We start from the raw sequence: 16,469 nt of genomic DNA, 5'->3' as shown, positions 1-16,469 counted from the left end.
TGTTTTGAGGTCTGGTTACCTTAGCCAGACGTATAATTCATTCGTACACATTTCAGCACCCAGCTAGTCCTTTTGTGTGAGTTTTGGTTTTGGTGGGGGAGGGCTTTGGATGAAAAAGCCAATATAAGACCAGTGCTGTCTACAGCCAGGAGTGTATGCTCAAGAGACAGAGAAAATAAAAGAAATGAGTCCTTCAATATGTAGTGTGGATTATATTTGGATTACTAGCAATAAAAATGTATACAACAGGGAGAATGCGTCATCAGAGATTAAATTTCTCTTTTTATTGGCCATGTATTAGGGAGAGAAGATGACTCACTTTGAGACAGAAAATCTATTTCTCTATATCCCCCTTGACAGGAGGGAGAAGTGTGTGTGTGTGTGTGTGTGTGTGTGTGTGTGTGTGTGTGTGTTATCTGTCTTTGTGGGTCGAAGGAGGAAAATTTTCAGGGATACAACTTCAGAGATCTAAAAGGAGGGCTGTAGCATCCTGAGAGGAAATCCAGGAAGCTAAGTATTGGGGGATGCTGAGTTTTTGACAGATGCCAGAATGCTGGGGTCAGCAAGCATAGCAAAGGGCCTTGGAGTATGGGCAACCAGTCAGAGCCTGATAGCAGCCCCTAGCTGAGATTCCCCAACATAGCACTGAGCTCTAAACCTGGCTCAAAATGCAGTAGACAGGTGGTCACCCTACCATTGATTTCCCCAACAACCTCTACTCTGCTTATGTCATCTGAGTATCCTTCAGCTACCACATTCTGTGCCTCAGAGATGCCCCAGAGCTGTGGCAAACTCGACAGGATTTCTTAACATTTAATAAGGTAGAGGTGCTTGTCCATTCATGTTGATGTCACCATGCAGCTAGTGACTGAGGAACCCATTCTGGTGGTAGATTTAGGTATATTGATAGATAGAAGGCTATGGTAACCTCTGTTCCCTATACATAGCCTCACAACAACACTGTCCATTAATAAATATTCACAGATACATGGTTTTCAAAATGCAAAATTTAGAGATTAAAAACAAAGAGACTGACATTCCCCAACTCCAGACTTACTAGAAAGTTGCAGGAAACAAGACAGTTGGCTGGTGGTGAAAGTTAGACAAACAAATCAATGCAACAGAGGAAAGAAACTATAAACAGACCCATGCAGTATGGTCAACTGATCTTAAAAAGGAGCAAGGGCAAGCCAAAGGAGAAAGAATAGGTTTTTCAAAAAACAAAAACTAAAAAACAGGTGCTGAACAACTAGACACCCACGAGCCAAAAAAAAAAAAAAAAAAAAAAGAAAAAAGAAAAAAAAAGAAGAAAAAAGAAGAAGAATCTAAATACCTTACATATTACATAAAAATTAACCCAAAACAGATCATGGACCTAACTGTAAAATGCAAAACTCTAAAATTTTTAGAAGCTAACACAGGAGAAAATCTAGGTAACCTTGGGTTTGGTGATGATGTTTTAGGTACAATTAAAAAAAGCATGACTCATGAGAGGAAAAAATTGACAAGCTGAACGTCATTAAAACTAAAAACTTTTACTCTATAAAAAACACTATCCAGAGGATGAAATGACAAGCCCCAGACTGGGAGAAAATATTTGCAAAACACATATCTGATAAAGGATTGGAATCCAAAATATACAAAGACCTCTTAGCACACCATGAGATAACATACAACCTGATTCTAAATGGGCAAAAGATCAGAACAGATACTACATCAAAGATATATAGATGGCAAATAAGCATATGAAAAGATCAACAACATCTTATATCATTAGGAAATTGCAAGTTAAAACAGCAATGAGATGTCACTACACACCTATTAGAATGGCCAAAATTGAGAACACCGATAGCACCAAATGCTGTTCGAGGACGTGGAACAGCAAGGATTCTCTGGTTCATTGTCACTGTTTGGCTTGCAAAATGATGCAGTTAACTTGGAAGACACTTTGATGGTTTCTTAAAAAACTAAACATATTCTTACCATATGAACCAATAATTATACTCCTTGGTATTTACCCAAAGGAGTTAAAATATTATGGTCACAAATAAAACCCACATGTTAATGTTATTAACACCTTATTCATAATTTCCAAAATTTGGAAGAAACTAAGGTGAATGAATAAATGAATGGTGGTACGGACGGTGGACTATTATTCAGCACTAAAAAAGAAGTGAGCTATCAGGCCATGAAATGACATGGAGGAAACTTAAATGCTTTTTACTAAGTGAAAGAAGGCAATCTGTAAAGGGTCCAATTCTGTGACATTCTAGATAAGACAAAACAATGGAGATAGTAAGAAGATCAGTGTGTTCTAGAAGTTTGAGGGGAGAAAGGGATGAATTGGTGACACAGTGATTTTTAGGATAGTGAACTACTGTGTTTGAAAGTATAATAATGGATACATGTCATTACACATTTGTCTTAACCCATAGAATGTACGACAGTAAGAGTGAACTCTAAGGTAAAACATGGACTCTGGGTGGTAATAATGTGCTTTTGTATTTTTTATTTTTCCCCACCCTTATTGGGATATAATTGACAGATAACATTATATAAGTTTAAGATAAACAATGTGATGATTTGATATATGTATATGTTTGTTACTGTTAATTGTCAGTCTTTCTGCACTAGATCGTAGGTTTCATGAAGGCATGGGCTTCTTTGGTCTCGTTTATCACCATCTAGGACAGTGCCCGGGTTACTAAAACAATATTCAAAGCCGAAGGAATGAATAAATATCAATTCTGTGTTGGAAGGCATGATTTTTTTCCTGTCCCAGAACATGCTTGGATTACAGCATTAGAGTAAAACATAATTCTTTCATTGCTGTTGTTGCAAAAGGTTGTTTACCTTTGGATGCTTTTTCTCCTACATCCATTACCATGTGGCACTGATGTCTGACTTTTGCTGAGGAATAACCAAAAACTCAGCCATGGGCTCTTCGTTGGATCGTGGTCCTGTTTCTAATCTTCTAGTAACCCAAACTGATGGGCAGCCTCTATCCCAAAAGCCATAACGCCAGGAGCAGCAGAGTCCATTATGCACCTACAGGTCCTATAATAGGGAGCTTTCTAATTACCCACCTCAGCCATAATCAGTTGCTTGAAGCAACACAGTGAAAATAGTAAGCAAATGCCTGCACTCTGCCAGGCATAGATAGATAGAATAGGGAGGCAAACTGGTTCAGAGGTTTGGGAAGCCCATAGCAACGTCTGAAACTCTGCCACCCAGTGGAAAATCAGAGACCATCGAAACAACTAAGCATAGTCCACTGAGTTGGCTGTGGTTCCTATTACTGAAACAATGTTTTCCAGAGAAGACACATATGCCTTAACCAGTGATAGAGGACTACCAATGGTAGGGGATACTCCACTTTTAGTACCTGTGGAAACGTCTTTGTAATGAACCCAATGCCTAGACCTAGAATCCCGGCCCTGACTCCAACCAATGTGGCCAGCATCTGCACTAGTATGCCACCTTCTATCTCCTGTACTGGCTGGCTTAGTCCATAAGCCACTACCATTCGGGAAATCCAGGAAATACTGTTTCTGTACAGACTACCGGGCTTCCAAATGGCAGCCAGCCTCAGCCCCTGGTTTATTGTCCAACTATTTTAAGATAAACTAAACGATTTGAGATCTACTTGGTCTTTCTTAAAGGGTGGCTGTAGACTGCAGTGGTTATCACTTCAGGCCCTGAGGACAGACCATTACATTTCAAGCCTCACCCTATTATACCTGAATGATGTAGGACAGATGCTTATCTTTTCTCAGTCTCTGTTTCTTCATCTGCAACATGGGGCCAATAATAGCGGCTAACTGATGGGACTGTTATAAAGCCCAGCCTAATAATCCATGCAAATAATCTAGCATGACTTCTACCATCTTCTTTTCCTACTTCTCCAAAATGCCATCGTCACTGCTGGTGAGTAGTTCCACCTATATCCCCGAGCTCTGGGTACACCTTCCTACCCAGGTGTACTATTGATATTTTTTGATATTTTTTGATACTGTACCCTCCCCATAGGGCATCTTCTCTCTTAAGTAAAACTTATCAAAGTTTATGTTTGGAGAAACTTTCCCTGAGAATTCTTTATGAATTGCCTTATTTGCTGATGTAGATATTACATGCTACCTTGTATTTTTAATGCATTCTCATTCAGTTGTTAGGCACCAATGCAATGTCTACCATGTGTGAGTCCCTTTAATAGATCCTGATCATACAAACAAGACCTTGCACTTCTCTTAAAAGCTTCCAGTCCAATGACCTACACTTAGATGAGGAGATGATTTTCACACATGGGTGCCCCTGGATGGAGGACATCTAATTCTAGCTGGGTTGAGTTTGGAGGCTTTGCAAAGATGATGTCCTCTGTGTGTCTTCTTCTTACCCAAACTATCCCACAGGTTCCTTAAACCCAAGCTTATCTCAAGTCATGTATATTCCTTGTATATGGAAGATTACATATAGTAAGGGCTCAGTAAGGTCAACTGACTAAAAGTTAAAAAGCTAAAAAGATACACACAAAATAATTTAAAAATTAATAGTTGTAAGAACTATTTATAATATAAAAATTCAACTAAAAAAAGGCTGTTGACATAATAAAGGACCCTAAAATTAACAGGGCCTGTTCATCTCAGATGCAAACAGGTTGATGGCCTGAGGATGAGCCTCTGATATTCAGCAACCCCACAGAGATGTTCTCTAAAAGCTGAGGCTTCCCACAGCCTCCACACAAGGAAAGCAGTAGGTAGAAGTCTTGCTCCTTCAGGTTCCTTTATGTCAAGAGGCTCCCATTTCCATCAGTCTCCTCCTAGGCCCCTGCAGGCCTGCATAATGGGCACGGTCTCCTGTCCACTTTCCTAAGACAGATGGCCCTGCAAATTGATTAGCTGGAAGCCCAGTGTGGTTATTATTGCATTTACTAAAGAGTATTTATTTTTCTTGACGAATTATCCAGTTTGGAGATTTCCTAATCCTTGCTGTCTGGCCTAGAGTTTACAAAAGCTCTTGTCCCATGACTGATGCCTTTTTTGGCCACTGAAAACTCTGCTTAAGCCACAGAAGGACAGGAAGTGAACAGAATGACTTTAAAGCACTGGCATATGCTGCTTAGGAAGAAAAGTTACTAAGTTTAGGGTACATAAATGCATCTTTGCACTCCAAAAAGGGGGAAATAACCTAATCAATACATCTGGGGAAATAGATTTCACTTCCTCATCAGCAGCGAGTTCTACTGGGTAACTGTCATCAAATGTGTACCTTGCCCCATCATTGTTAGTCTTATACACGATGCTGGTGTTACTTACGCTGTGAATGGTATACTTATAGGGCAGAGATCCTCAAAGTGTGGTTGCCAGACCAGCAGAATCAGCATTACTTAGAAGTTGGTAAATTGCAGATTTGGGGACCTCAATTCAGACCTACTGAATCAGAGACACTGTGTTTTAATAAGCACTCCAGGTAATTCTGGTGTATGCTAAAGTTTGAGAACAAATGCAGTAGATTAATGCCTTATATGGGATCAGATTTCTGCCTTCTTTTTTTTTTTTTTTTAAAGATTTTATTTATTTGACAGAGATAGAGACAGCCAGCGAGAGAGGGAACACAAGCAGGGGGAGTGGGAGAGGAAGAAGCAGGCTCATAGCGGAGGAGCCTGATGTGGGGCTCGATCTCATAACGCCGGGATCACGCCCTGAGCCAAAGGCAGACGCTTAACCGCTGTGCCACCCAGGCGCCCCAAGATTTCTGCCTTCTTATTTACCTTTAGAGGCACAGAAAAGGCTCCTGTGATACAGGACTTCTAGACTAAAAAGATTGCTGTGTACAGAATTCAGGAAGCTGATGGATGTTTCAGGTGAATATCAGAACCTATATCCTCCCTCACCTCAATTCTCTTCCATCATACTTGACCTCCAGAAGTTGAGAGATACTGTCAAGGACTGCAAACTTTGTAGACCAGATCTTGGCTGCGTTCACTGTGGTTCCTGCAGAAAGTAGGGGCCACACCACATACTAGGTCTACCCTAGGAAATCTCACGGACTTACAAAGCCTGAATTCACACCAGAGAGACTCCAAAAAATTCTAATACCTCAAGAAGCCTCCCCAAATCAACTCGTTTTCAGAACGATCTTCCTTGAATGGACGACTCTTCAAGGAAATTTTAAATGGGTGAGTTTCGGCTAGGATTACTGTGGTGATTATGATGCTCTTGGTTATAAGTAACAGAAAACTTAGTTCAAATAAGTTTAGACAGAAAGGGCTATATGTTGCCTTCTGTAAAGTCTAATGTGGCCTAAGTTCAGAAACAGTGACAACGATGGCGTAAGGCAGCTTCTTTTCTTAAGTCCTATTTCTTTTCTCTGTTGAATTTATTCTCAGCAGAGTAACTCAAATGATGGCAAGAATGGCCTCTAGCAGTTTAAGGCTTATGTTCCACCAACATAGGGAAAAGAAAGACCTTTTTTTTTTCTGGTAGCTCCATCAAAAGTCCTGGTTGAGGCTCCTATTGACCTGCCTTGGCTCACACACCTATTTTGTCACCAATTCGTGAGGCTAATGCCGAATTGACCCAGCCTAGGGTAGAGGCAATGCCATCCAAGAGAACTAAAAGAAAAAGGAGGGTTCATCCAAGTGGAAAGTAAAGGTTCTGTTGTCCAAAAAGAGACAGTAGGCTGGCAAAAAAAAAAAAAAAAATTTTTTATTTCTATTACAGGCTCTAAGAAAATACATACAGCCCAGAGTTTTAGGATAATGTTGCTTTCTGACCCTGTCATCTACACGCATAGTAGAGGCCTTCATTCTATTGCCAGAATACACAGCCAGGGACAAATAAAGAGCAGAGAATCCAATATTGGCCAAAGATGTCAAGTGTCCTTTTGCTGTTCTCTTTATGAATAATGCACATTCATGTGGTAATATGCTAAATGGTGGGAGGAAAGGCCCATATGATCACAGCTTCTATTCATTTATAAGGAGGATATTCTGGAAAGCCAGAAAAAAGACACATAAAACTCAATTATCTAAACATTTTAGAATCAAGTGGCCTATAAAGAACTCAGCTTTGAAAGTAAACTTAACAAGTCACTAGTTTAAAAACTGGTGCATAAAACCACATGCATGGCTTTTTTCATTGCATATTTTCAAAAACAGATAGTTGGCTTACAAAGCACAACCTTACTCCCTCCTCCCAGTCTGAAGACTCACTTTCATTACAGTGACTCACCCCTGTCTTTTAAGAGGTCAGAGTTTGACAAATCCATACGTAGATACATAAACTTTCCCATGCCTAATGGAGAGCCATTTGAATTTTCATACCAAGTGTGAAATGGTAATACGTGGAAAGGCAACTGTGGAATGGTATGTGTGGAATAAGTGTGGATGGCAGGTGTGGGACATAATGCAGTGAACTGCTGTTGAACGTAGCTGCTGTGTTGTACAGCCTATCTTTGAGGAAGGAGAATTAGAGAACTCTGGCCAAAACACTAAATGTCACACCTCACTGCCTTTCTATCACATGGGCCCCCACTATGGATTAATTCTGTTATACGAATATCTCAGCCCTGTCAAAATGTATGAAGTCCCCTCTCCTTGGTGCTGTCCAGTCAGAGGCAGTGCATTGCCTGCTGTGGGCCCAGAGTGGGGAGGCACAGACTCAGCCTTCCTTTTGTTGTCAGCACTCATACTCTTTTTTTTTTTAATTCAATTAATTAACATATGGTGTATTATTAGTTTCAGAGGTAGAGTTTAGTGATTCATCCGTTGTATATAACACCCAGTGTCAGCGTTGATATTCTGTACCTCAGCCAACTCAGATAGAAAGGTCACTACAGGTAAATGTGAACCCCATCACCAGCCTGAGTTCAAAGGTACCATAGAAGGACATGGTTTATATCAAGAAGGAGGAAAAAAAGATCAGGTTAGAAATCATAGTTGTAGGGTGGCTACTATTTCAGGCTCTGGACTAGACTGGGGTTATATCCCAGTTCTACTGTTTACACACCTGTGTTTTTGGAAAAGTTAAAAAACAGACAAACTAAAAAGACAAAACAACAACAAAAAACACTGAGCACCTGATTCCTCATCTCCTTAATGAAGGCTCAGTTATAGTCCTAAGAATTAAGAGAGACAACATATGTCAAATGTCTATTTGGTGAGCCCTCAGTTAATGATAGTTATTATGAGTACTAGAATCTGAAATCAAGTGTAAAAAAAAAAAAAAGAACAAAAAGCAAACAAAAAAACTAAGCAAATTCACATGACTAATGAGTTAGTTTTTCCTTACTTTTGAAACTTTGCTGTAAATAATCCCAGAAGTCCACACAAACTTCAGAAATGGGCACCCTAAGTTAGTTCTTAAGGATTTTTTGAAAATTCAGATTTATGCTTAGTATTTTTATCTCTGGTATTTCTGATTGTTTCGTGTTTTTTTACACTGGCAATAAACTCTCTAGTTTTTATGCTGTCTTAATATCCTTAATAAACTGTTTTGTTCTCTTTTTTAAGTTAATGCATTTTCAGCTTGTTTGTAAGAATATCTCTATTAAAAAAAAAGAATATCTCCATTAATATTTTAAAATAAGATAGAGCTTGAAGCACGTTTCTGGTGAATATATCTTCTCCAAAACGTTATAATTTACAAAGTCAAGAAGTAAACTGATATATTTTGATCAAGACAGGATTAGAAATATCACCTTTCTCTAATATATATTAGCCTTTACCTTATTTTCATTGATTATGAAGTTTATGGGCTCAAAAGAGCATGCAGTTTTGAAGTAACTGGTAAGAAAGCATTCTCAGTTTAGTTTTAGGAGTGATCTGAACATAGAACATAATTACATCAAAAATAGTATTTCTGCAGAAGAAAAGGGAAAGATTTGTAAGAAGGAGAAAGGGGAATGGAAAATTCATCTTGTTAAGACCACAAGGAATATCAAAAACAGGAAATGCTGCATTCATATCTAAATCCTACTTTTAACTGCAAAAGATAGAAAACTAGGCTCAAATTGGCTTTAGCAAAAAAAAAAAAATGAATTTACTAATTTATTAGCTCACATATCCTGAAAAGTCCCAAGGATTGGTCAGGCTTCATGCTTCATATAATCAGACCTCAATTTCTCTCTTTCAGTCTTACTGTCTTCTCAAATGACCTCGTTCTTGGGCTCCACAACCTAGAACGAGAGAGAGAGAGAGAGAGAGTGAGAGAGAGCACTCGTTCCTAACAACAGAACCAGTTTATGGGGCTTCTCATTGCTGTGAATTTGGTCAAGTCCCCATTCCAGAACCAACCCCTGTGGCCAGGAGAATATGATACCCTGCATGGCCACCCCTGAAGTCTGAAGTATAGTCACCATCGTAAACCACATGTGGAGATGGTGGAAGAGGTGAGTCCTTCAGGGAAAATCAAATACTGTTTTGGAAAGGGAACAATGTCTGGGTTCTCCAATGTACAGTTTAAATTCTACTTTCCCTGCGACATCTTTCCATCTTATATTATTCCAATGGATGCTGTTGGTGCCTTATCCAGATTGCCTTTCATGGTCAGTACACTCAGCCCCCAGCTGCTGTGAGGGTTGGCTGCCCATATCTCACAGTTGCTCCCTTTCTTCAGAGGATTACTTTCAGTTTAATGCAAGCCATTTTGGCCCAGAGTTTATGTCCTCCACTCCCAGCTCAGGGGCAACCTACAGCCAAATATTCTCTAACAGACGACAAAAAGCTGACTCCAGCTGGGATCGTGCCCTTACTTAACTCCTTTCCCTGGCCCATCCTGATTCCCACACTTCTCTTCTCCTGAGAACCACCCCCACCGTAGTCATGTGCTCCAAATCCCTTTCTCAGGATCTGCTTCTATAGGACTTGACCTAAGATAATTATTCAACTTGTCACATTAATCTCTCTTTAGTTTTTAAGATTCTTGAGAGCAGGGACCATGTTTTGGCCTATATTTACTTTTTAATAAGATTTAACTGTTCATATATGTATGTAGTATTTTTTCAACTGCCTTGAAAAGACAAGACCACATCTTTTATTGCAATGTTTCTCAAATATTAATGGTTATACAGATGTGGAGAGTTTATTAAACAGATGACTCAATAGGCCTGAGTGGGGATCTAAAATCTTCACTTCTTTTTTTTTTTTTAAGATTTTATTTATTTATTTGACAGAGATAGAGACAGCCAGCGAGAGAGGGAACACAAGCAGGGGGAGTGGGAGAGGAAGAAGCAGGCTCACAGCAGAGGAGCCTGATGTGGGGCTGGATCCCAGAATGCTGGGATCACGCCCTGAGCAGAAGGCAGACGCTTAACGACTGAGCCACCCAGGCGCCCCTGAAATCTTCATTTCTAGCAAGTTCCCAGATGATATTGATGCTGCTGGTCTCAGAATAATGTTTTGAATAGCAGGATCTCCTATGCATAGATTATTTTTAATCACCCACAGCATTTAGTGTCAGGCTTTCTAAACAATAAGCACTCAGTAAATGTTTGTTATTGGGGTTATAAGCTAATTAAAGAATGTAGGAATTTAAGGCATTTTGATGGAAAAGAAAGCTAATTTAAAAAGTGTGTTCCCTAAGGATATATAGATTCTCTGTCCCACATGGAGGGCTCTCAGTAAAAGTTACTAAAGGAGACATTTTTTACAAGTTTCTAGATAACTTGCAATAGAAATATTTCCTGAATCTAATTTCTTCTGTTCTAGGGCCCAGTGCTAAGGGGCCAATTAGTAATGGGGCAGTAATTCTCAGATATGCCAACAGAAGTTGAAAATGGCAATTTGGGGAAGAAGTAGAATGTGACTTCTTATTTGCTATGGGAAATCCAATGTCCATCCCAGGCATCAGCCTCCGAGTTTAATCTTAAAGTCAGCTACGTTTGGGCATTTGATTTATTTCTAGAAAGGAGAATGGCTGCAGTCAGGCTTCTCCTGGGATGTACATTATAGGTCCTGGGGTCATGGGTGGCTTCATCCCAGTGCTTATAGCTCAGCCATCCGTCTGGTATTATGTTCTACTAATTATAGCTGAGATACCGATCAATGCGTCCTTTCTGGAATCCTGCAGTATCAAGCTTTGCTCTCATCAAAGTGCAATTCTTTAGTTTTAGCACCAGACCTTTCTTTTAGAATGATGATTGTGTTCATTATGTTTAGGTGTTTTGTGAGAGGAAGAAAAACTGTATAAGCTTAATAAATCCTAGTGTCCATATACTGGAAATGAATACAGCAAGACCGTCTATTTAGTATAAGGATGCAGTTCTCGATCCTGGGTGCATTAGAATTGCCTGGAGACTTAGGTGAAAATACAGTTTCAGAAGTTCTAGGGCAGGGCCCGGGCGTTTGGTAAAACTCTCCCAGGGATTCTAAGGTACAGGTGTAGCACCACTGGTGTGAAGTGGCAATCTTCAAACACGTCTGTGCGTCAGAATCATCTGGAGGGATTTTTAAATGCAGATTCCTGGGCCCCACTCCAAATAGTCTGACTCATAAGGTCTGGGAAGGGGCCTGGGAATTTGCATTTCTAATAAGCTCAGGAAATTCTTTTTCTTTTTTCTTTTCTTTTTTTTTTTTTTTTAGCTCAGGAAATTCTGATGCTGCTGGTCCATGTATCACATTTTACTTAGCCCTGGAAAAAATACATATTAGAATCTCCTGGGGAGATTTAAAAATCCCCATGTTCAGCATTAAGTACCAGAATCTCTTGGGGTAGGATCAATGCATCAGCTATTTTTTAATTTAAATTCAAGTAACCAATATATAGTACATCATTAGTTTCAGATGTAGAGTTCAGTAATTCATCAGTTGCATGTTAACACCCAGTGCTCATCGCAACACGTACCCTACTTACTACCCATCACCCTGTTCCCCATCTCTCTACCCACCTCCCCTCCAGCAACCCGCAATTTGTTTCCTATAGTTAAGAGTCTCTCATGGTTTGTCTCCCTCTTTGATTTCTCCCCATTCAGTTTTCCCTCCCTTCCCCTATGATCTCCTGCTCTATTTCTTATATTCCACATATGAGTGAAACCATATGATTATTGTCTTTCTCTGATTGACTTATTTCACTCAACATATTACCCTCCAGTTCCATCCATGTTGATGTAAATGGTAAGATTTCATCTTTTTGATGGCTGAGTAATATTTCATTGTATATATACACAACATCACCCTTATCCATTCATCTGTTGTTGCACATTTGGGCTCCCTCCGCAGTTTGGCTATTATGGACATTGCTGCTATAAACATTGGGGTGCACGTGCCCCTTCAGATCATTACATTTGTATCTTTGGGGTAAATACTGAATACTGCAATTGTTGGGTCATAGGGTAGCTCTATTTTTAACTTCTTGAGGAAGCTCCATACTGTTTTCTAGAATGACTCTACCAGCTTTCATTCCCACCGACAGTGTAAAAGGGTTCCCCTTTTTCCTCATTCTCAACAACATTTGTTGTTTTCTGACTTGTTAATTTAAGCCATCTGATTGGTATGAAGTGATATCCCATTGTGGTTTTGATTTGTATTTCCCCGATGCCATGTGACATGGAACATTTTTTCATGTGTCTGTTGGCCATTTGTATGTCTTCTTTGGAGAAATGTCTGTTCATGTCTTCTGCCCATTTCTTGACTGGATGTTTTGTTTTTTGGGTGTTGAATTTGATAAGTTCTTTATAGATCTTGGATAATAGCCCTTTATCTGATATGTCATTTGCAAATATCTTCTCCCATTCTGTAGTTTGCCTTTTAGTTTTTTCACTTTTTCCTTTGCTGTGCAAAAACTTTTTATCTTGATGAAGTCCCGAGAGTTCGTTTTTGCTTTTGTTTCCCTCGCCTTTAGAGATGTGTCTAGCAAGAACTTGTTGTGGCTGACATCACAGAGGTTGCTGTCTGTGTTCTCTTCTAGGATTTTGGTGGATTCCTGTCTCACATTTAGTTCTTTCATCCATTTTGACGTTATTTTTATGGTGTTAGAAAACGGCCCAGTTTCATTCTTTTACATGTGACTGTCCAATTTTCCCAACACCATTTGTTGAAGAGACTGTCTTATTTCCATTGGATATTCTTTCCTGCTTTGTCAAAGATTAGCTGACCATAGAGTTAAGGGTCCATTTCTGTGTTTTCTATTCTGTTCCATTGATCCATGTGTCTGTTTTTGTGCCAGTACCATGCTGTCTTTGTGATCACAGCTTTGTAGTATAGCTTAAGTCTGAAATTGTGATGCCACCAGCTCTGGTTTTCTTTTCAACATTCCTCTGACTATTCAGGGTCTTTTCTGATTCTATACATATTTTAGGATTATTTGTTTCAGCTCTGTGAAAAATGGTGGTATTTTGACAAGAATTGCATTGAATGTGCAGATTGCTCTCAGTAGCATAGACATTTTTAACAATATTTGTTCTTTCAATCCATGAGCATGTAATGTTTTTACATTTCTTTGTGCCTTCTTCAATTTCTTTCATAAGTGTTCTGTAGTTTTTAGAGTACAGATCCTTTACCTCTTTGGTTAGGTTCATTCCTAGGTATCTTATTCGAAGAATGGCTTTCATTTTATATTTATTTTGTTGTTGTTTAAACCAGCAGTCTTATAGACAAACTCAGAAGGCCTTCAGGAGGAGAGACCTCCTAGTGGATGCTGTTCCAGACAAAAACCAGATGTGTGTAGGTCACAGACCAGGCTAAAGGAACAATAAATTGTGCCAGTTTCCCATTTTAGGCTTATAAGATTTAGCAGAAGCTACAAGTTACAGGTCTATCTACAAAGTCATTCCAGGTAGTGAAAATTGAGGACAGAGGGCAGTGGGGAAACTACTAATTTCGCTTTTTAAAGAAACTGCCTCTCAGGAACAGGAACACATAGCATTTATCTTCATAAAGCCACCAGCAAACTCACAAAGAATGGTACTTTGAGGTCATGAACTAGTGGCCCTGTGCACTTATCAGTGCTGAAATCCCAGATCCACTCCTCACTGGAGAAAATAAGAACTGCCAACATCCTCCTGCAACAGAGCTGTCCTTTTGTAAATGTGCTTTAACTGTTTAGCCCTGTAAGATTTAAGTGCCTAAGGATGTAGAATCCAAATATTCCACGCCGAATCTTAAGCCGTGTTTAATTTCTTTAAAGGGCTCAAATAAATTTGCAAGCAAGTTTATTGATAGCAATTTGACACCTAAAATATTCCATTTGGGGATATTTTCTATGTGTGATTTGATTTACATAATTTGTGATCTACAATGTGGAAGGCAGGAACAACTAAAAATAAAATTGTTCTCTTAGAGATTAGCTAGGTCACAATGTCTATAACAAGGATATCCTGAGCTCAAGAGTCATTAATTACTAGACAGGTGATTTCTACATTGCAATGGATATTTACTGAGTATCTTTTGTATGTAATGAGACCCTGTGGGGCCAAAGAGACCAACAACCACTCCCTCAGAATGATCAACCTTCAGAAATGCCAACATTAGAAAAGAAATCAGACAATGTGACAAACAGTTAAACTATAATGTACAAATACTATTAGAGGTAAAAGGCAGAGGGCTGAACTGCAAAAGGGCAGAATTAAGGAATTGGTCACTGGGATATTGAAAATTCTTCTGAAGAAAAAGTATGAATTTGCCAGCTAAAAAAGCTGGGGAGGCCACTTCTGGTAAGACACACAGCTTGTGCAATATTACGATGTCATGATGGACCTTTATATGTTTGGAAAATAGCAGTTGCTTTGGCATGGCTAAATAGCAGATTCACTGAAGAGAGTAGGAGGAGCTACAGCTGAGGAATTGGGTCTGGACTACATGGTAGATGCCCTAGGGTGCCATGATAAAGATTTTTATCCTAGATGAAATGGAGAGGGTGGGGCTAGAGGCAGAGAGAGCATTTAATGGAATATGGTGGTAGTTTATATCACAGATGGAGAGAGCCAAAATCAAGTACCATGCTCCTGGTTAGCAGGAAGCAGACCCTGAGCCAGGATTTATTTGCAAATGATTTACAAAAGCAGTACTTTCAAATGAATGCACGAGGGAATATAAGAAGCAGAACAGAGAAGGAAAGAAAGTCAAATAAGGATGTGAGTTCAAGAACAGTTTCAGTCTCAGCCTAATCCCAAAATGAGCTCTGTAGCATAAATTATACCTCACCCTATATTCCATACCAGTTTGTCATTGGCTAGAAGCTATCCTGAGGGAGACAGGAACTCTGAGTTGCTCTGGTTCTTTCTACATGGGAAGCACACAAGTCCTTTGTCTAGAATCTGCTTCCTGCTAACTAGGAGTGCAACACCATTCCTATTGCCAAGGACAATCCTCTGAAGGTCAAAGGTATGGACTTTTAATGAGAACAAAGAAGTTGGACAATGGTGGCATGAAGTTGGTAAAAAGATTCTAGGGATCTGGGCCGAGTAACAACAGTATCTATTCACAGTAAGAATGGAGACAGGAGAACAAAGTACGGTAGTTTCCAAATTGTATCTCTAGGAATATTCAATTCTGTGAAATTTCTATTGGTATTGGCAATGGAGGTGGTAGTTGTGAGTCCGAAAGTGCTGGGTTAAAAAAAATCAAAGACCTGGTTTACTACTAGAATTTTTAGATCCTTTGGTGTTCCAAGAGGAACATAAAACATGATGCATCTTCCGGCTTATATGACCAGAGCACACTTTGAGAAATGCTTGATTGCGGAGATATTAGGAGTTTGCAGTGGCTGACCTAAGAGGATAATTATAAGTGATGAGGGTGGGGAAGGTGTTTGGGGTGACTCTTGTGTTTCTGACTTGAGAAGTAGAATGGCAGGTCAGGTTGGGGGGATCGGATAATTTATCTTTGGACTTGTTAAGTTTAAAATTCCTATAGGAAGGACAGAAATTGGGACGCCTGGGTGGCTCAGTCAGTTAAGCGTCTGCCTTTGCCTCAGGTCATGATCCCAGGGTGCTGGGATGGAGTCCCACATGGGGATCCTTGCTCAGTGGGGAGCCTGCTTCTTCCTCTGCCTGCCACTCCCCCTGCTTGTTTGCTCTCTCTCTCTCCCTCTGACAAATAAATAAAAATCTTTTAAAAAAGGGAAGGATAGAAATCTGTGCAATTAAAGAAAAAACTTTGGGGAAGTGAATAGAAATACGGTGATAATGGATTGGGATGATCACCATGGTATAGGAATAGGTGAAATAGTTATAACTATATCTCTTAGTTTTATTTGGGGAGCACAAAGAATTATCCTCTGATAGATTTAAGAGTGTGGTAAGTCTTTCTTTATCCATTCATCAAATGTTTATTGATTATTTAAAATATGCCAAGTACTATGTTAGGCACTAGGGCTGTGGGGATTGGGCAGTATCTGTGCAGATATAATTATGCTTCTTGCCCTCAAGGAGGAGACATTTTAGAAAGAGAGACAGCTTGAGAGGAGCTTTTGAAGTTTGGAGTAGAAAAACATTGACCAAGGACATGTAATAGAATCATTGCATATCCGTGGTCA

General features: G+C 39.5%; 1 long non-coding RNA gene across 10 annotated transcripts in view; it reads right to left on the bottom strand.

Moving 5' to 3' along the window:
• The window catches only part of LOC123799865 (uncharacterized), a 503,415-nt gene that overhangs the window by 91,920 nt on the left and 395,026 nt on the right, over positions 1-16,469 (bottom strand). For all 10 annotated transcript variants that reach the window (XR_015720954.1, XR_015720957.1, XR_015720958.1 and 7 more), the window contains one exon: positions 9,059-9,174. This is a non-coding gene — a long non-coding RNA (uncharacterized LOC123799865). The remainder of the gene's footprint in view (positions 1-9,058; positions 9,175-16,469) is intronic.

This window comes from Ursus americanus, chromosome 22 (genome assembly GCF_024610735.1).
Source record: "Ursus americanus isolate L20-20 chromosome 22, mUrsAme1.1.p, whole genome shotgun sequence".
Classification (NCBI taxonomy): Eukaryota; Metazoa; Chordata; class Mammalia; order Carnivora; family Ursidae; genus Ursus; species Ursus americanus.
Note: the sequence above shows the minus strand (reverse complement) of the source record. Positions and strands in the feature narration are given on the sequence as shown.